Here is a 22,376-nt window from a genome sequence, read left to right on the forward strand (position 1 = left end):
ATGTTGGCAAACTGAATTTAAATTTAAAAATGTAAAAAAAATTTAAAAACCTCCAACCAGAAAATGGACAAATGCCAAGAGCAGCCGTTTCACCAAAGAGGATATACAAATGGCAAGTAATCAAAATAATCACGTGTTCGACGTCATTAACCATCAGGGAAATGCAAATTAAAACCTAAATGAACTCATTACAAACCTAATCAGAATGGTTTAAAAAAAAAAAAAAAAGAACAGAACAACTTCTGGCATGACAGCATGAGGAGCTCTGCTGACCTGCTCCCCAATGAAAATGATAAAAACAAACTAAAACAAAAAATTAAAAACCTCTGGAAACAGTCCCAAAGGTAAACAGCATATAGAAAGAAACACTGAAGATTACCGACAAAAATTCAGTAAGAAAAGTAAAAAATCTTTGGTATATGAACCAAGATGTCTCTCTTCTTCTCCCTCCCAACTCAGAGGGGCAGAGAAACTACTCCAGGCTCTTGCAGCCAAAAACACAGGGCCCTTTGGCCTCCAGCACCCAGATGGAGAGGTTTCCTCCATCAAGGAACAGGAGGACATCAGTATTTCTTATTCTGTCTGAGGGTACCTACTGCCAAGGCTAATCCCAGATAAACACAGTTTACAAGTAGGGGCTCTCTTCCTCCTACAAGCCCTACTTGTGGAATTGAGGCAATTGCCATTGACCACTGAATGGTGAGAACAGCAGGGCACTGATCATTCTTGACACAGCTCAGGAGGTGGAGGTTCTACACCAGGAGAAACAAGCTGAGAGGACCCAAGACCAAAGCCCAGTGGACCACCAAGCACTCATTCCTTAAGAGTGTGGGGCTATCACTTAGGAACTTTTCATTGTCCCCATATCTCTAGAGCCCTGGTTCAGATATTTTGCCTGGGGGTGAGAAGCTGGAAGGGAGTGGGCAGGAAGGCCTATCTCTTCCCAAAAGGCTTAACTTTATTTGCAACACTGGGTAAAGAAGTCTAAAGGCATTCTGAAGAACAGTGGAAGTATTGGAAGCAGAATCAAAATATAGACTAAACTAGGGACATCTAGGTGGCTCCACTGGTTAAGTATTAGACTACTGATTTCTGCTCAGGTCATGATCTCAGCATGGGAAGATTGAGCCCTGCCTCAGGGTCCACACTGGGCATGGAGCCCGCCTAAGATTCTCTCTCTCCTCCCCCTCTACCCCTCCCCACTTCTAAAAATAAAAAGTAAAATAAAAAAGATACAGGCTAAACTCTGGGCAGGTTAGTTTGCAGAAGATACCAGAAAATAAGATAACTGGGAGGAGTCGGTGTATGTAACAAAAATTAAAACACTAAACTCAGAAACCAAACCGTTCCTTCAAAGGAGCTAGAATTTGATGGGATTAGTCCGCAGAAAAATTAAAAGAGTCCAAGGCATTCTTAAAATCATCAGAGCAATCATCTAGCAATTAATGAAGTTTAACAACCGAGTATGGGCAGGGAAACAGAAAAGACAGCCCAACCCAAACTAGTATCATCCCTGGGTAACTGTGGACATATCCAAAATGACACCTCCCTGAGAAACAGTAACAGAAGCTAAACACTAGAGGCAACCTGGGTAGCTCAGTCAGTTAAGCAGCCACCTTCAGCTCACATCAGGATGCCCAGGGTCCCAGGATGGAGCACCACATCCACATTCCCATCTGAGCTCCATGCTCAGCAGGGTGCCTGCTTCTCCCTTTCCTTCTGCTGTTCCCCCTGCTTGTGCTCTCTGGCAGAGCTCTCTCTCTCTGTTAAATAAATGAATAAAATCTTAAAAAAAAAAAACAACTGAACACTAATGGGGAAAAAGACTCAATTAAAACAATCAGTCACTACTCCAGGTAACAACCAAATAACAAACATTGGAAGAGGGAGGCCAGTACCTAGATTTGCCACATTATCTAAGAGGTCCAGTATCCAATAAAAAGTTAGGGGGCATGGGGCATGCAAAGAAACAGGAAAGTATATCCATACACTAGGAAGAAAGGGGGGAAAAATGGGTAATAAAGGTGGTCAAAAGGTACAGACTTCCACTCATAAAATAAGTCCCGGGGATGTAATGTACAGATGACTATAGTTAATAAAAGTGTATTGTATATTCAAAGGTTGCTAAAAGAATAAATCTTCAAAGTTCTCATCACAAGGAAAAAAAAAAAAAAAAACAACTTGCACTGTGGGGAAAAAAGTCTCCTGTGAGAGAGACTTATCAAATGAAGACTTTATAATGTAACCATATATAAACATGTTCACACAACTAAAGGAAACTAAGGTTAAAGAAGTGAAGGAAAGCACAATAACAATGTCACATTAGGGGCACCTATCTGCCTGGCTGGCTCAGCTGGAAGAGCATGTGACTCTTGATCTTAGGGTCATGAGTTTGAGCCTGACACTGGGTGTAGAAATTACTTAAGTAAAAAAAAAACGTAACAAAATCATATAGAAAGTATCAATAAAGAGAGACAAAGTAGAAAAAAATTCAACAGAAATTTTGGCATTAAAAAGTACAACAAATTTAACAGTCATTATGTGGACTCAACAGCACTGAAGAAGAAAAAATTAGCAAACTTGGGTATAGAGAAGATCTTATGCAAACCAAAACACCAGAAGAAAAAAAAAAGTAGTAAAATGAAGAGACCCTCAAAGATATTTCAGAAACCAAAAAAAAAAAAAAAAAAAAAAAAAGATATTTCAGAAACCACAAAGAATGTAAAGACAGGAGAGAACATGAGAAACTTCCAAATGCCCAGGGTTCAGTTTACAGGTCAACCATTGGTTATGTCCTCTTAATTACCTCCTCCCAAAAATTGTCAACCAAGAACCCTACGTCCAGTGAAACTATACTTCAAAAGCAAGGGAGATATCAACATTCACAGACAGACAAAAGCTGTAGTTTGTGACTAGACCTGCCCTGCAAAAAATACTCAAGGGACGTCTACAAGGTGAAATAAAAAGGAACTAGACAATACCCTGAAACCATACGGAGAAATAAACAATTATAAATTATAAATAAATAATTTGAAAAGCTATTATTGCTATAACAAGTGTTTCATAACTCTCATTTTCTATGTGATTTAAAAGACTAACACATTTATTTTTTTTAAGATTGATTTGAGAGAGAAAACACACACACACACAAATATGTGGAGGGACAGAGGTGAGGGAGGGATTCCCCAAACAGACTCCCCATTAAGCACAGAGCCCAATGCAGGGCTCGATCCCAGGACCTCTAGGATCAACAACCTGGCCAAAATCAGGAGCCAGACATGCAACAGACTGAGCTGCCCAGGTGCCCCAAGAGACTAATACATTGAAAGGAAATTAGTATTCCTTAAATACATTTAAAGGAAAAAACAACTATTAGTATAACAGCTAGTACTACTCTAACTTTGTAACACCAATCTTATTTTCTACTTAATTTAGGAGACTGATGCATTTAAAAGAATTATTTGCTTTATGTTTGGGGGCAAACAACACATAAATATGTAATTTTGTGACAACAATAAAAATAAATGGAAACAGAGCTGTAGGAGATTTTACACATTCTTGAAGTTAACCTGCTACAAATTCAAATTACAGTACTAGAACTTTAGAATGTTAAAGGCAACAGCATGAAAACCACACACACACACACACACACACACAAACACACACAAAAGCTATAAAATATACGAAAAAGAACATTAAGAAACTTAATGCACTGCAAAACACTGCATGTTTTTTTAATCAAGAAATACAAGCAGGAATGCAGGAAGGGACAAAAAAGCTATAGGGCATATAGAAAATAAAACAGGCTGAAAGTGAAAGGATGGAAAAAGATATTCCATGTAAATAGTAACCAAAAGAGCACAGAATAGCTGTACTGATATTAGAACAGACTTTACATCAAAAAAAGATTTTAAGAGAAAAAAAAAGGACATTATATACTAATGAAAGTTTCAGAAAAGAAGATACAAGTAAACATTTAGGCACCTAATAACAAACCATCAAAATATATGAAGCAAAACTGATGGAATTAAAAGCCAGAGAAAAATATTACAAAAATACTACAGACCAATCTCCCTTGTGAACACTGACACAAAAATCCACAACAAAATACTACCAAAAAATTCAGCAGTATATTAAGATTATACACATGACAATTTAATTTATTCCTGGAATGCAAGAATAGTTCAACACAGAAAACTGATCAATATAATATACTACATCAACAAAATTAAGGGGAAAAAAAGCATGTGCATCATAACTAGTGTCAGAAATTCAACATCCTCTCATGATAAAAAAAAACACTCAGTAAATAGAAGAAGGAAATCATCTTGGAAGTCATACATGAAAAAAACACAAACATCATACTCAATAGTGAAAGACTGAAAACTTTTCCTCTAAGATCAGTACTTTGTACTTTATGTATCTATTCCAAGATAAATTTAATAGTTCTAAAGAATAACAAGTAATGAAAATCCCAAACACTGAATGTGGTGTTTTTATTACCAAAATCATGAGGTATAAGCACTTTTTAAAAATTTCCAAGAATCTGGAACATAACGGGAAATTAGGCATTCCTTTCTGCATTTTATTTTTTTTTAAAGATTTTATTTATTCATGAGAGACACAGAGAGGCAGAGACACAGGCAGAGGGAGAAGTGGGCTCCATGCAGGGAGCCTGACATGGGACTCGATCCCAGGTCTCCAGGATCACACCCCAGGCTGAAGGTGGCACTAAACCACTGAGCCACCCAGGCTGCCCTCCTTTCTGCATTTTAATATAGTGTCCTATAACCTCCTAAAATTAATTTTAAAAACATAACTAGTGGTCTCATTTCTCATACATACCCAATGACAATCTGAAAAAAAATAAAAGACTGATCATTAAATGACAACTTCAAAAAGTCACATTTTTTAATGTAGTAAAGGAGTTAAATTATTATATATAATTATTGTAGATAGTATAGCCTATTTATCTCTCAAGCCAGACCTTTACACAGATAGAAATCACCAAAAATGATCTTTAATTTTAACAATTCAACATAACTCATATCAATAACAGTATATAGATATCTGAGTTACATGCCTCATAGAATATGAGCTACTGCTTGCCAATACCACTTGACAAATTGTGGACCATCTTTCCACAAGCAATTTTTAAAAAAATAATTCTCAAAGAGCTGTACTTGACAAATGTCTTTAGAATTGCTATAACCTCCCAAAATAAGAAAGTAATAACACTATTGAACTCTTTAATTCCCAACTCCTCAAAAGGAAAACAAAACTTAGGGATCCCTGGGTGGCGCAGCGGTTTGGCGCCTGCCTTTGGCCCAGGGCGTGATCCTGGAGATCCGGGATCGAATCCCACGTCGGGCTCCCGGCGCATGGAGCCTGCTTCTCCCTCTGCCTGTGTCTCTGCCTCTCTCTCTCTCTCTCTCTCTCTGTGACTATCATAAATAAATTAAAAAAAAAAAAGATTTAAAAAAAAAAAAAGAAAACAAAACTTGGGGATCCCTGGGTGGCGCAGCGGTTTGGCGCCTGCCTTTGGCCCAGGGTGCGATCCTGGAGACCCGGGATCGAATCCCACATCGGGCTCCCGGTGCATGGAGCCTGCTTCTCCCTCTGCCTATGTCTCTGCCTCTCTTTCTCTCTGTGACTATCATAAATAAATAAAAATTAAAAAAAAATTTAAAAAAAAAAAAAGGAAAACAAAACTTAGTGATCTTAAAATAGAGAAGGTTGCTATTATATTAACCTTAGTTTTTGTACATTCCATTCAACCCTGAACTACTGTGTCTCTGAACACTTTCTCCTAATAGATGCCTGTCTTAAATGGAGGACCTGAGCCTCAGAGGTGGAGAGCTAGCCACAGAAATATGTAGCAAAAACCAGATCCAGATCTCACAACTCTGACCCCCCACTGAGTTCAAATTCTTGGTAGAGAATGTTTAAATTCCCAAAAATAAAGTCATCTTTACCTCTCATTATGTTATATATCATACCTTTCACCTAAGGGCTGCTACACTTTAAAAACATTACCTTAGAATAAAGAGCTCTAGCTCTAAAGAAAATCACTATAGCATAGAAGACAAAGCATTCATAGTCATCCCATCAAACTTGACATTTATTATAAGAGTCTCTAAGGCTTTTTAGTTCCAGGCAGGTTATTTGTCCCAAAGGCACACTTTCTGGCAAACTGTGAATTCTCTACTTGTTTTCTAATAGTTATAAGCCTGTCAGTTGGACACTGAATTAAACCAAACCACTGTTTATTTGCCTTAGTTTTGCTACTTAACAATTTAAAGCTTTATCTTTCCAAGTTATATTCTCCAACTTGCTGACATAGCAATCAATTTGCTACTAATACAGAGTTATTTGCCTTAGTGGACAGTATTATACAACATTATTGCTAAAGATACTCCTCCCTTATCCCAAATCCCTATATCCAATCCATTAGCAAATGCTATTAGATATTAGAGATATACCTCTCAAATTCTTTCCATTTCTTTCCCTTTTCTCTATCACTTCTTAGGCCAGGTTATAAATATCTCTGACCAAGAATACTTTTGATAATCCCCTAATAATGGGTCTCCCTGTCTCTATTCTCAAACCTGCAGTCTGTACAGTGGCCAAAGTGTTCTTTCAAACAGAAAAATCATACCAATTACTCCACTAAAATTCATCCAGTAGTACATTTTATTCCTCATGCAAAAGAAAACCAACATCTTTTCCATAATCTCCACAGGCCTTTCATGATTGGGCCAACAATCTTTCCAACTTAACTCATAAAGTTCCCTAACCTGTTCAGTTATTCTTCTGATCCTTGTCTATACAAATCCTGATCATCATGAAGACCTGGAAAAAGATCTGGGCCCTAACGTCACCTTTTCCAAATACATTCACAAGACTATCCTTACCTAACAAGGCATTACCCCAACCTCCATACCAGTTACTGATAGCTGTTTAATTTCCTTCATAGCACTTCCCACTCTGTGAAATCATATTACTTGTTTCTATTATCTATCCTCCCTCACTAAACCATCAGTTCCTAAAGTGTCAAATTTTGTCTGTCCTGTTTACCACAGTACATAGGCTGTCACATAGTACAGCCTCAAAACTTACCTAATGATTAAATGAAGCTTTCAATTAGAAATTCCTCAGTACTGGGGTGGCCGAGTGGCTCAGTTGGTTAACTGTCTGTCTTCAGTTCAGGCCATGATCTCAGGGTCCTGGGATTGAGCCACGAATCAGGCTCCCTGCATGATGAATCTTTAAAGCAGAAGTATGCTTCCCTCTCTCTCCATCTGCCCTTACCCCATCATGCCGTATGCTCTCTCAAATAAATAAATAAAATCTTTAAAAAAGGGCAGCCCCGGTGGCGCAGCGGTTTACCGCCGCCTGCAGCCCACAGCATGATCTGGAGACCCTGGATCGAGTCCCACGTCAGGCTCTCTCTGCATGGAGCCTGCTTCTCCCTCTGCCTGTGTCTCTGCCTCTCTCTCTCTCTCTCTCTGTATCTCTATGAATAAATAAATAAAATCTTTTAAAAAAATCTTTTAAAAAAAGAAAGAACTCCTTTGATGTTATGGACTGAATTCTGTCCCCCCAAATTCATGGTATAACCCTAGCCCCAAGTACTTTAGAATGTGATTATATATGATGATAGGGCTATTAAATTTTTAACAGTGGGCTCTTATGCACTAGAACTGGTATTCTTATAAAAAGAGAACACCTCTTATAAAAAGAGATGCACATGCATAGAAAAAAGGCCATTTGAGGACACAGCAAGAAGGCAACTGCCTGCAAGCCAAGAAGAGAGACCTCAGGAGAAACCAAAACTGCCAGCACCTTGATGTTAGGCCTCTAGCCTCCACAATTATGGGGGGGAAATGTCTATTGTTTAAACCACCCAGTCTGTGATATTCTATGGAAGTCCTAGCAAACAAATACATTTATTTGCCTTTCAAAAGTAGCACTTTTCTTCAGAAGTAAATGAAAATTAATTACATCTCAATGTTTATCTGTAGTCGCAGACATCATCATGGCCCTTTATATACTCCTTTACCATTTAATTTTTAACCATTTAATAAGTAATTTGTGGAAACCGTTTCAAAAGCATATATGACTTAGCTAATAACTAGTCAGCATTCAAGACACTCAGGCAGGATCAACAAACTTTTTCTGTAAAAGTCCAGACAGTAAACATTTTAGACTTTGTAGACCATAAAAGGCATCTACCACAGCTACTTAATTCTGCTACTGTAGTGAAAAACTGGCCTTAGATAGTACATAAGCGAATGGGTGTGGGTGTATACCGATGAAGTTTTATTTATGGACACTGAAACTTACGGGTCATATAATTTACATTCATATGTCATAAAACAACTTTTTAAAACTATTTAAAAATGTAAAAACCACTCTTAGCTCATGAGCCATTAAAAAAAAAAAAAAGGCGAAAGCTACATTTCACCAACCCCACCCTAAAACTGTAAATTTATTTTATCACTCTCATTTTGCAGATTAGAAAATCTCCAGAACAATGATTAACATAGCAACCCAATACCTAGACTGCAAGTATATTCATCTATCTCTAAAGTCTACAAAACTATGCAAATAGCAGAACAAAAAGGTATCACAAATTGGGTTTATTCTATCCTGAAGAGCTGTCTTTACTAAACCTAAAATATCATTCTTCCATAAATTATATTTCTTCTCATACCATGAAGAAATTTTTAAAAATTATATAAATTGACAGATCAAATGACATGTCCCACTATTTGACAGCAATTAGTAAGCACCAGAAATAAGATACAGAAAAATACAAGACCATTAGATTCTGGTTTAATAAAGATTTTTAAAATGGAACAAGTGAGGGCAGCCTGGGTGGCTCAGCGGTTTAGTGCCGCCTTTGGCCCAGGGTCTGATCCTGGAGACCCGGGATCGAGTCCCACATCAGGCTCCCTGCATGGAGCCTGCTTCTCCCTCTGCCTGTGTCTCTGCCTCTCTGCCTCTCTCTCTCTCTCTCTCTCTAAAGAATGAATAAATAAAATCTTTAAAAAAAAATGGAAGTGACACATAACAAAATTTATAAAACCACTCGAGGTCACAATTCTGTTTCCAGGTGCCTTCTTTCTTTGCATTCAACAACAACAACCTTTATTTTTTAACTCTTAAAAAAAATTATTTTTCGGGGGATGCCTGGGTGGCTCAGAAGTTGAACATCTGACTTCTGCTCAGGGAATGATCCTGAAATCCAGGATTGAGTCCCGCATCAGGCTCCCTGTGCCTGCTTCTCCCTATGCCTATGTCTCTGTCTCTGTGTCTCTCTCTCTCTCTCGAATAAATAAATCTTTAAAGAAAAAATAATTTTTGCCCCTTTTCAAGCTTAGGTAAATGGAAAACAGAAAACGCATTTAGAAAAATCCTCACCACTGAGAAAATGGCTGTTGGGATATCAGAAAAGAATGGCTTAAATTACCTTCTTTTTAAAAAGTTAAACATAAAGTTATTTCTTCAAAAGAAAAATTTCAACCTGGAGGTAAGAATTAAGTTTGCCAACTGAGTCAGACCTGAAACATGCCTAAAAATTCCTTTCTTTTTTAAGAGTATAAAGGAGCCCTGAGACCAAAAAAATTGTTAAAACCTGAGCTAAAAGCCCAACGGCCAATGAAAAATGAAATTAGTGGAGTGTGATTTGGGTTCTTCAAATTTTCATCTTTCACCACGTGGAGACAAATCTACATTTTTATATTTGTAATTTTTAAGCCATTTAATTTATTCAAATTAAAATAAGGTAATGTGTCACCCCCACTTAAAATCTTTAAACGTAAAGACTTCTAACTCTGGGAAATGAACTAGGGGTGGTGGAAGGGGAGGAGGGCGGGGGTGGGGGTGAATGGGTGACGGGCACGGAGGGGGACACTTGACGGGATGAGCACTGGGTGTTATTCTGTATGTTGGTAAATTGAACACCAATAAAAATTAATTTATAAAAAAAGAAAAAAAAATCTTTAAACGACTGCTCACAGCTTGTATTATAAATAAAAACTCTCAGTGCAGCACAAAAGACATCCAATCTTCTTACCAGAAAGCCGCTTCAGGCATACTAAATTCTAGAGTACCCAATGCACTCAGCTCCCTCTTCTCTCTAGGTGTCCTCCATGTTGCACTGGATATACAACCACCTCTACTCTCATTTTTAAGTCTCTCCTTTTTCAGAACTCCAGTCAGGTATTCCCATCTCCTCCAGGAAGCATCTCAAAATAGGGTGATTACCTCTGTGTTTTATAATTTCAAATGGTCCAACTCACTGTTTCCTTACTTACCTATTGTTCCCACTAGAATACAAGCAAAAGTAGACCAGAGAGCAGTACTTTAATCATCTTTTAAATCCACAGCTAAGTACACTTCCTGGCACACCGTAAATTTTCAAATTCCTTCTAAAGGAATTCACGTTTTATTATTCTCTAACTTAAGATTTTCCTTTCAGTTCTATTACTGCCCCCTCCAAAAAAAAGCGTCTCTGCTAAGTTCTCAAGAAAAAAAAATTTTTATTGCAGTAGAAAATTTATATTTTTTTAAGAATAGTTTTTTTTTTAATTTAAGATTTTATTTATTAATTCATGAGAGACACAGAGAGAGAGGCAGAAACACAGGCAGAGACACAGGCAGAGGGAGAAGCAGGCTCCATACAGGGAGGGCAGAGACACAGGCAGAGGGAGAAGAAGGCTCCGTGCAGGGAGCCCGACGTGGGACTCAATCCCGGGTCTCCAGGATCAGGCCCTGGCCTGAAGGTGGCGCTAAACCGCTGAGCACCCAGGCTGCCCTGCAGTAGAAAATTTAAAAAGAAATCTTGGGACACCTGGGTGGCTCAGTGGTTGAGCATCTGCCTTCGGCTCGGGTCGTGGTCCCAGGGTCTGGGATCAGGTCCCGCGTCAGGCTCCCTGCAAGGAGCCTGGTTCTCCCTCTGCCTGTGTCTCTGCCTCTCCCTGTGTCTCTCATGAATAAATAAATAAAATCTTTTTTTAAAAATTAAAAAAATAAAAAAGAAATAAAAATAAAAAGAAATCTTGCACTAAAGAGTACGTCGCTCAAAAACTTATTCTTTAAAAACAAGTGATCTGGGCAGCCCGGGTGGCTCAGCGGTTTAGCACCGCCTTCAGCCCAGGGCCTGATCCTGGAGACCCAGGATCAAGTCTCGCATCGGGCTCCCTGCATGGAGCCTGCTTCTACCTCTGCCTGTGTCTCTGCTCCTCTCTCTCTCTCTCTCTCTCTCTCTCTCTCATGAATAAATAAATAAAATCTTAAAAAAAAAAAAGCGCTCTGCTTCCAAATATACTTAACAGAAATGGACTTTTTGTTATTAATTAATACAACTATTAATTTGCATTTTTAAGAACATTCCTATGTTCTTCAAGGGAATATGAATATAAAAATTTAGCCTCAGATCAAAATAGAGAAAATCATCCATGAAAATGGCTTCACCATTCAACAGAGAAGAAAATCTGTCTCTTAACTGTACCCACTCCGTTAATAAAAATGCTTATGAAGCTACCAGATAGTTTTGAGGGACAGAGTTCATCCACCCACAAAAGGTCATCACCTGGGAAGACAGGAGAGACCAGCCTAACTACCAATTTGAGATGAGATAAGATAATTATTGCAGGCTGCAGAACTCACTTAATTACTTATTCGGTATTTTATTCTTTTAGGCCCTAGAATTTCACCAAACACTTTTTAAGGGAAAAAATAAGAAGGGGATAAAAATACAAACTCCTTGGGGAGGAGGGGAAAAAAAGTTGTTTTGGTTTTCTCTAAAACAAGAAATGACAGAATTAGAGCTTTTTCTGGTTCAACATGAAAAATTAAATCCAATTTATAAATAAAACAAAATAATAAAACTTATTAAAGTGTGACCATAAGGGAATCAAGTATTGAAATCAAGTATTGAGGGGGACCAGAGTGGCTCAATTAAGCACCTGCCTTCCAGTCAGGTCATAATCCCACGGTGCTGGGATCAAGGCAAAGTCAGGCTCCCTGCTCAGTAAGGAGTCTCCCTCTTCTTCTGCAGCTCCACCTGCTTGTGCTCGCTCACACTCTCTGTCAAATAAATAAATAAATAATCAAGTATTGATAATATTCTTACATTTATTTCCACTTCTGAATAGAAAACAAAATTATCAAAAAAAGTGAATCTGACATTTGACAAATCTAATTAAAGACACTGACCATATCTTAAATTCTAAGTAAGAATATGGAATGGGTGGGGATAATGCTTCCCTTCTACAGCTAAGGATCCTGAAGCTCAAACAGGTTGAGCAGGTAACTCCCAAGTCTCACATATGGCAAGTGGAAAAGAATTCAAACTCACATCCTTCAGACTTTCTCCACTCAGCCATGATGCCCTAAGTAGAAGTGAAAATAGGCCAAAAATATGCACAGAAGCTCTGATCAAATTTTTGTACCAAAAATAAGGCACATGGCTTAACTGGAAATATATTTTCCTAACTTTAAATTCCTATATTTGAAATGTACCTTTAAAAAGTCCAATTTAATAACCTATAAAAAGAGGAAAAAATTTTGATCTAGTAATTCTATTGATATTTAACTTGCAAAAAAAGAAGTTAATGCAAGTCTCAAGAGTTCAAATATTACTCAAAGCTATATCCAAGAGTATGCTGTGTCAAGGAAAGCCTGTTTCCCCACCTATAAAAAGAAGTATTTGAGAAAGAATCTTATTTAACTATACTAAATGCACATTTAGACTATATTATAATAAGAGAAAGTTAGGTATGTAGTAAAGCTATACATCTAAAACTTTCAATAAACTACTACATAAAGTTCTCAAGTAATCAAGAACAGGAGATCCAGATGACAAACATTAATTTCTGAACAACAAAAAAACACAATACCACCACTTTCTTAAAGGAAAACACTGAAAACCTTAAAAACAAAAAAAAGTTGGACTTTAGAATCACACATATAACTGGTATTACTCTTGTCTGGATAGCAACATAAACTGTAGTAAATCTCCAATGTACATAGAAGAGGATCCGAAATCCTTAGTAAAGAATTATCTAAAAAAATGGCCTTGACTCCTTGACCTACTCCTACTCTTTGGAATTTCCCTTGAAATTTATATTAAAGCAATATAAAAGAGGGAAATCTATATGTACAAAAGCATTTTATTTTAGGGGGGAAGAAAAGAAGCAATAAGAATGACAAAGTGTGTTTTTTTCTTTAGAATATTAAGTACATTTAGAAAATGTACAAATGATTTGTTTATGGTATCTTAAAAGTAAAGAGCAAGACAAAATGCTCATTGCAATTAGATGAAATAAGTTTTAAGCTATATAAAAAAGTGTGTGCCTAACTATAAAAGTTAAAAGGCAATTTGCCTAAATGAGGTGAAAACTTAGGTCCACACAAAAAGTTGCGTAAATGTTTATAGTAGCTTTATTCACAACTGTCAAAAGTTGAAAGCACGTTAAGATACTGATAGGTGAATAAACTGTGTTATATGGACATAACAAAGACTTATTCAGTAATAAAAAGAAACAAGCTATCAAACCATGCAAAGAAACTTACATAGACCAAACTTCTATGAATATTGCTAATGGAGAGATGCCAATCTGAAAAGCTACGTAATGTATGATTTCAACTATATGACACTCTAGAAAAGGCAAAATTAGACAATAAAAAGATTAGTGACTAACAGGGGAGTTCAGGGGAGAGAAATGAATAGGTGAAACACAGAATATTTTTAGGGCAGTGAAACTATTCTGTCTGATACTGTAATGGTGAATACATATAATTATACGTTTGTCACAACCCACACAAAGAATAAACCCTATTGTACACTATGAAATTTAGTTAGTAATAACATCAATATTGGCATTCATCAACCATAATATACTATACTAATGAAAGATATTAGTACTAGAAGAAACTGGAGGGAATGAGAAGGTATATGGGAACTCTGTACTTTCTGCTCGATTTTTCTAAAACCTTAAAATTGCTTAGAAAAAAAAAACAAAGTATGAATTTTTTTAGAATAAACTTTCACAAATTGAAAAAGATACAAAAAGCTAAAACCATCTGAATAGTGAATTATCAGTGATTTTTCCCTTTAAAATTAGTTATTTTCATGTGTTCTTTCTAGGAATAAATCACCATGAAATACAATTCTAGCAATGTCTGTAATAGCTGCCCAGTCCCCAAGAAAAAAAGAATCCATTAATTCGCATTTTTACCTACATAAAACCGGGCATAAATTGCCCATCTGGGATGTTTTTAATTGTCCTTAATTTTACAATAAAAAAACAGTTAAGTGGCAGCTTTCAATTATTATACCACATATTGAGGGGCAGGAGAATGATGTGAGGAATTCATACAATTGTCAGCTAAGTTCAGTCTGCTTACTTAGGGAATCACTTTTTTTTTTTTTTGAAATCATTTTTCAATGGAAAGTGAAGAACTAAAGGCCATTGTGAACAACAGGGACATATGCCTCAGATTTTTAAGACCTTAGAAGAAATGAGCTCTACATTTTTTACTCATCTCTTATAATTACCACAAAACCATCCATCAGACCACGACAACTTTATTGATAACAAGGTACTATATAGTTATGATGAAAACCAACACTGAAAATAAATGTCTGAATCCATCACATTTTTCAAAAGCTAGACATTTGTCTCAACCCCACTTTAAAGCTGCTTTTTTATAGCTAGGAATTCATACATCAATTTCTTGAAAATTCAATATAAAGTCCAATCTAAAATCATTCTAGGGCAGCCCGGGTGGCTTAGCAGTTTAGCGCCGCCTTCAGCCCAGGGCGTGATCCTGGAGACCCAGGATCGGGTCCCACGCCCGGCTCCCTGCATGGAGCCTGCTTCTCCCTCTCCCTGTGTCTTTGCCTCCCTTTCTCTCCTGTGTATTCTCATGAATAAATAAAATCTTTTTTTATAAATAAATAAATAAATAAATAAATAAATAAATAAATAAATAAACCATTCTAAATATTCCCAATATTATTGTTTGTTATCTGAGTTAACATGACCAGCTAAAGTCATGCATACATCATGAAAAATCTCGTAAATATAAATGTTGCATTAAAAGAAATCTACAAAGAGTGACACCAACATGAAGGAATAGGGAGTTTTCAGCACTCATTTCTCATACAAACAACAATTTTGACAACTGCCCATGGACTAGAGTACCTTTGTGAAAACCCTGGGGTCAGCAGAGAAGTACCATCAGCTCTTTGGAGCAAAAACTCTGAATAGGTGCACTAAATAAAGAACAGTTACAAGTTCACTCATCTCACACTTTCCCTACAGCAGCATACATCAGTGCCAAGAAAGAACCGCCTATGATTTCTCCCACAGGGGAAACTGAGAATAGAATGTGCACCCACCTCCCCAGCTCTATGGGATGCTGCTCAGGGGTCTCTTCATTCTCACTCCACCAGAACACTGAGAGCATCAGGAAAGCAGGGAAAAAGAAAAGGATGCACAACAATCAGGGCACAGAATTCAACAAAGGGCGGATGATTTTACTGACTACTCCCAGGTTCCAGCAAGAGGCCTACCCACAATCCTCAGAAGACACATTATCTGATGACAACCCCAACTAGGCCCCATCTAGTGGGGCCTGATGACAACCCCAACTAGTGTCCCTAGCACTCCACTATGCTCCTTCTCAATGAAACCAGCTCACACAAGGCACTGCAAAACATAGACAAGCAATCACAGATGGCTGGCTCAACACTCCTGGATTGAAAGAAGGTACATATAATCTTGAAAACATCAGGTCACTGCCCTGGGAAAAAATAAACGGGCACCTTTCAGCATAAACAAACTTTTTAAGGAAGCTCAGTGAGCTACACGAGAGCACAGATAAACAACTCAACAAAATCAGGAAGATACACAAAACAAGAAGTTCAACAAAAAGAAATCACAAGAAATAATCAAGCATTAATTCTGGAGCAGAAGAATACAATTAATGAAACAAAAAATGCAATAGAAAGCTTTAACACGGGCAGCCCAGGTGGCTCAGCAGTTTAGCGCCGCCTGCAGCCCAGGGTGTGATCCTGGAGACCTGGGATTGAGTCCCAAGTCCGGCTCTCTGCATGGGACCTGCTTCTCCCTCTGCCTGTGTCTCTGCTTCTCTCTCTTTCTGTGTGTCTCTCATGAATGAATAAATAAAATCTTAAAAAAAAAAAAAAAGAAGGCTTTAACAGCATATTTGATCAAGCACAGCAAAGAATCTCTGAGCTCAAACACATATTTCAAATTATCACGTGAGAGAAGAAAAAAGAAAAATGAATTTAAAAAGTGAAAACACCTATAAGAATAATTTATGGGCTATGATCAAATGAAGCAATATACCCATTGTGGGAGTCCCAAAAAGAGAAAAGGGAGAGAAAAGGCAGAAAGTTTATTCAAAGAAACAATGAAACTTCCTAAATTATGGATGGATATAGACCTCCAGATCCTTAAGGCTTGGAGGTCCCAAAACAGGGTAAGTCCTCAACTGATTACAAAACAACACATTATAACCAAAGTTCAAAAGTTAAAGACAAAGTGAAAAGTGTGAAATCAGAAAGAGAAACGCAACTCATGGCTACAAGGAAATCTCCTTTAAGGCAATAAGATTTATCAGCAGAAACTTTGCAGGCCAGAAGAAAACGAGATTACATTAAAAGCGCTAAAAGAAAATGCAGACAAAAACAAAAAACTACAAGGGCGTCTGGGTGTCTCAGTGGTTGAGCATCTGCCTTTGGCTCAGTTTGTGATCCTGGGGTGCTGGAATGGAGTCCTGCATCAGGCTCCCTACAGGGAGCCTGCTTCTCCCTCTGCCTATGTCTCTGCCTTTCTCCGTGTCTCTCAGGAATAAATAAATAAAATCTTTGGGGGGGAAAAACAGTAATAGTAACAACAACAACAAAAACTACCTACACCAAGAATGCCGAGCAAACAGTCCCTCAAAAACTAGAGATAAAGACTTTCTCAAACAAAAGCTGAGGGAGTTCCTCAACACACCTTCCTTACAAGAAATGCTAGAATTCTTCAAACTGAAATCAAAGGATACTAATTAATAACATAAAAACATATGAAGTTCTAACACTCACTGACAAAGTATATATTCAAATACAGACTAATACTGTACTGATGATGTGCACATCACTTGCAACTCTAATATAAAAGTTAAAAAAAAACAAAACTATTAAAAAGACAGTCATTATGTAATAATAAAGGGGTCAACTCATCAAAAGGATATAAAAATTGTAAATACACATGCAACCAATATCAGAGAACTTAAATATATAAAGTAAATATTAACCAAGCTAAAAGGACACATAAATAGCAATACCCACTTTCAAAAATATCATCCCAACACAGTAAGCAAATACTGGGCTTGGAAAACACTTTAGACCAAGTAGACCTAATAGGTATGTATAGAACATTCCATCCAATAGCAGCAAAATACACATTCTTCTTAGGCACATAGAAAACATTCTCTAGGATGGATCACATGTTAGGCCTCAAACTAAACCCTAACTAATGTAAAGGACTAAAAGTATACCTAGTATCTTTTCCAACCATAATGGTATGAAACTAGAAATCAACAGCAGGAGGAAAATGGGAACATTCAAAAAAAATGCAGAAATTATATGCCAGGCCCCTGAACAACCAATAGGTCAAAACAAAAATCAAAAGAGAAATTAAAAAATATGCTAAGATAAAGATGGGAAAAAAAAATCAAAACTTCTAGTAAAAAGGGTTCTAAGAGGGAAGTTTAAACCAATAAATATCTGCCTTGAGAAAAAAGAAAAATCTCAAACAATCTAACTTTATACTTCAAGGAGCTAGAAAAAGAACAAACTGCTAACCAAAGTTAGCAGAAAGAAGTAAATAATAAGATTATTTTTATCTTTTTTAAAAAACTTTATTTGTACACACATATGGGGCAGAGGGGCAAGGAGAAGCAGACTCTCTGCCAAGCAGGGAGCCAGGCATCAGACTCAATCACAGGACTCCTGGATTATGACCTGAGCAAGGAAGGTGTTTAACCAACTGAGCCACCCGGGTGCCTGGGGTTTTGTTTTGTTTTGTTTTAAATATATTTTATTTTTTAATTTTAGAGAGAGAGAGCAAGCAAGAGCTGGGGAGGCAGAGGGAACAAGAGAAGTAAACTACCCGTGAGCAAGGAGCCCAATGTGGGGCTCAATCCCAGGACCCTGGGATCAGGACGTGAGCCAAAGGCAAATGCTTAACAAAGTGAGACACCCAAGAATCCCTGTTTTGTTTTTAAGATAAAACTGACAAACATTTGGATTGGCTAATCAAGCAAAAAGATTCAAATAAATCATATTATAAATGACAATGGAGATCTTATAAATGATCCTGAAGAAATGAAAAAGATCATAAAATACTACTATAAACAATTACACTCCAACAAATTGGATAATCTGGAAGAAATGGATAAACGACAATCATACAACCTACCAAGACATAATCATGAAGAAAAAAAAATCTGGGGATCCCTGGGTGGCGCAGCGGTTTGGCGCCTGCCTTTGGCCCAGGGCGCGATCCTGGAGACCCGGGATCGAATCCCACATCGGGCTCCCGGTGCATGGAGCCTGCTTCTCCCTCTGCCTGTGTCTCTGCCTCTCTCTCTCTCTCTGTGTGTGACTATCATAAATAAATAAAAAAATTAAAAAAAAAAATCTGGGCAGCCCAGGTGGTTCAGCGGTTTGGTGGCGCCTTCAGTCCAGGGCGTGATCCTGGAGACCCGGGATCAAGTCCCATGTCGGGATCCCTGCATGGGGTCTGCTTCTCCCTCTGCCTGTATATCTCTGCCTCTCTGTGTGTGTGTGTATGTCTCATGAATAAATAAATAAAATCTTTAAAAGAAGAAAAAGAAAAAAAATCTGAACAAACCATAACAAAAGAAGATTGAAACAGTAATCAAACATCTTGAACAAAGAAAAGCCTATGACCAGATGACTTGACTGGTGAATTCTATCAATAATTTAAAGAACATAGATGCAAAAATCCTCAACAAAATACTAGAAACCTAATTCAACAGCACATTTAAACAATCACATAACATGATAAAGTCAAATTTATACCTGGGATGCAAGGAACGGTTCAACATATGCAAATCAACAAATGTATTATATACCAGTTAACAAGATCAATATGATCACAATTCATATGACCATCTCAATAGCTAACATCTCAATAGCTAATGACAAGCTTACACCATATTCAGTGATAAAATGCTAAAAGCTATACATCTAAGATCAGGAACAAGACAAAGATGCAATTCTCACCCCTTCTATTCAATATAGCATTGGAAGTCCTAACTAGAGGATTTGGGCAAGAAAAAGAAAAGGCATCCAAATTGAAAAAGAAGTAAAAAATCTCTATTTGCAGATGACATGATCTTATATAGAAAAGAACCCAAAGGGACACATGGGTGGTTCAGTCAGTTAAGCCGTGGGCTCAGATCCTGATCCCAGGGTCCTGGGATTGAGCCCCGTGTTGGGCTCCCCGCTCAGCTGGCAGTATGCTTCTCCCTCTCTCTCTGCACCTCCCACCCTTCACCCTGTGCTCTCTCTCTAGCTCAGATAAATAAAATATTTTTTTAAAAGAGAAAAAGACCAAAAAAACCAAAGACAAAACCAAGACAAAGAAACCAAAGACTTCACCAAAAAATTTTAGAATAAACAACTTTAATAAATATGCAGACACAAAACCAATATACAAAAATTGCACTGAACCATCCAAAAAAAAATTAAGAAAACAATCTCATTTACAATAGCTTTAAAAGGAATGAAATTTAAAACTAATAAAAATTTTAAAAATAAATAAAATTTTAAAAATAAAAGAATGAAATACTTAGAAATAAATTTAACCAAGGAACTGAAAGATCTATACACTGAAAAGTCTATGATACTGATGAAAGAAACTGAAGACAACACAAATAAATGGCAAGTTATTCCACGCTCATGAATTGAAAGAATTAACAATGTTAAATGTGCATACTACTCAAAGCAATCTACAAACTCAAGGCAATCCCTACCAAAATTCCAGTGACATTTTTCAAGAAATAGAGGGGGGAAAGGTCCTAAAATCCATATGGTACCAAAATGAATTCCAGGTAGTCAAAGTAACCTTGGGCTAAAAGAACAAAGCTGAAGGCATTACACGTCTTGATTTCAAAATCTATTACAAAGCTACAGTATTGGCATAAAGAGTCATAGACTAATGGAACAAAGCAGAGAGCCCAGAAATAAACCCATACATCTACAGTCAACTGATCTTCAACAATGGTGGCAAAAACACATAATGAGGAAACAATAGTCTCTTTAATAAATGGTGTTGCGAAAACTGGCTATTCACATGCAAAAGAACAGAACTGGACCATTATCTCACACAAAAATCAACTCAAAATAAATTAGACTTAAATGTAAGACTTGATGTTGTAAAACCTAAAGAAACCTAAAGAAAAAACGGGGAAAAGTTTCTTGACATTAGCCCAGGAATGATTTTTTGCATAGGCCCCCAAAAGCAAAAGTAATCAAAGCAAAAAGATGGTGGGATTACATTAAACTAAAAAGCTTCTGCACAGCAAAGAAAACAATCAGCAGAGTGAAGAGACAACCCACAGAAAGAGAGAAAATATTTGCAAACCATACATCTAATTAGGGGTAATATTTGAAATACACAAGTAACTCAACTCAACAGCAAAGAAACAAATAATTCAAACTAAAAAATAAGCAAAGGATCTGAGAAGACACATCTTCAAAGAAAACAAAGGGCAACAGGTATATGAAAAGATGCTCAATATCACTAGTTATCAGGGAAAGCAAATCAAACCCAGGAGATATCACCTCACACCTGTTAGAACAGCTATTACCAAAAAGATAAAAAGTAACATGAACTGATGAGGATGATCCAGCAATCCCACTTCTGGATATACAGACAAAAATGAAAGGATATCAGGATCTCAAAAAGATGTCTGCACTTCCATGTTCATTGGAAGCATTATTCACAATATATGCATGGAAAAAAACAGTGTCCACTGACAGATGAATGAATAAAGAAATTAGGATACATAGTATCCCATTACACACACATTGTGCACCCGCTCTCTTTCTGTCAAATAACGAAAGAAAGAAAAAGAAAGAAAGAAAGAAAGAAAGAAAGAAAGAAAGAAAGAAAGAAAGAAAGAAAAATTATTTCTTATTCGTTAAACTTTCCATAAAGAATCTATCTTCTGATTTCTCATCATTTCCTGGAGACTATGCTAGAACTAATCCAAAGTTTTTTCTGTGGACTATGCTAGTCCACAGTTTTTTCATATCATACCTAGCATAAGAAACTGAAAATTAGTTACAATATTAATAAAATGCTTACATAAATTACAGGAATTACCATTTGGTGATACAACATATACCTGTAAAACATTATTTAAGCGTCAAAGAGCATTATTATCCTGTAATAAAGTTTCTGCTAAATTTCTGAGTTGTAGAATTTTATTTTTTTTAAAGATTTTATTTATTTATTCATGAGAGAGAGATGAGAGAGAGAGAGAGGCAGAAAGACAGGCAGAGAGACAGGCAGATGGAGAAGCAGGCTCCCCAGAAGGAGCCTGATGCGGGACTCGATCCAGCATCCTGGGATCACGCCCTGGGCCAAAGGCAGACACTCAACCGCTGAGCCACCCAGGTGTCCCAGAGTTGTATAATTTTATTAAGAACTATAATTAGGGGATGCCTGGGTGGCTCAGCGGTTGAGTGTCTGCCTTCGGCCCAGGGCGTGATCCTGGGGTCCCAGGATCAAGTCCCACATCAGGCTCCCTGCAAAGCCTGTTTCTCCTTCTGCCTATGTCTCTGCCTCTATCTCTATGTCTCTCATGAATAAATAAAATGTTTTTAAAAAGAACTATAGTCAGCTTTTTATATTAAATAACCTAACAATTAGCTACATGATTCGTACTGTTACCTATCAAAGTTTCTTGTTTTACAAAAAAGGATATCAAAAAGATTCTCCCAAAGAATCTGTGACAATTTACAGCTTATAAAGAATTTTCACATCATTCATCTTGTAATCTTTTTTTTTTTTAATTATATTTATTTATTTATTTATTTATTTATTTATTTATTTATGATAGTCACAGAGAGAGAGAGAGAGGCAGAGACACAGGCAGAGGGAGAAGCAGGCTCCATGCACCGGGAGCCCGACGTGGGATTCGATCCTGGGTCTCCAGGATCGCGCCCTGGGCCAAAGGCAGGCGCCAAACCGCTGCGCCACCCAGGGATCCCTACACAGGCTAATCTCAACTTCAAGGTCACCTACTCAAAG

At 37.2% G+C, this 22,376-nt stretch overlaps 1 protein-coding gene across 5 annotated transcripts in view; it reads right to left on the minus strand.

Moving 5' to 3' along the window:
- Window positions 1-22,376, minus strand: part of ADIPOR2 (adiponectin receptor 2) — an 87,666-nt gene that overhangs the window by 51,466 nt on the left and 13,824 nt on the right. For 2 of the 5 annotated variants that reach the window (XM_055315479.1, XM_055315478.1), the window contains exon 2: window positions 11,976-12,096. The exons of 2 other annotated variants lie outside the window; for them this stretch is intronic. The gene's annotated coding sequence lies outside the window, so the exon portion shown is untranslated. The remainder of the gene's footprint in view (window positions 1-11,975; window positions 12,097-22,376) is intronic. One more of the 5 variants, XM_055315481.1, reaches the window with a different exon arrangement.

Source organism: Nyctereutes procyonoides, unplaced genomic scaffold (genome assembly GCF_905146905.1).
Source record: "Nyctereutes procyonoides isolate TBG_1078 unplaced genomic scaffold, NYPRO_anot_genome, whole genome shotgun sequence".
Classification (NCBI taxonomy): Eukaryota; Metazoa; Chordata; class Mammalia; order Carnivora; family Canidae; genus Nyctereutes; species Nyctereutes procyonoides.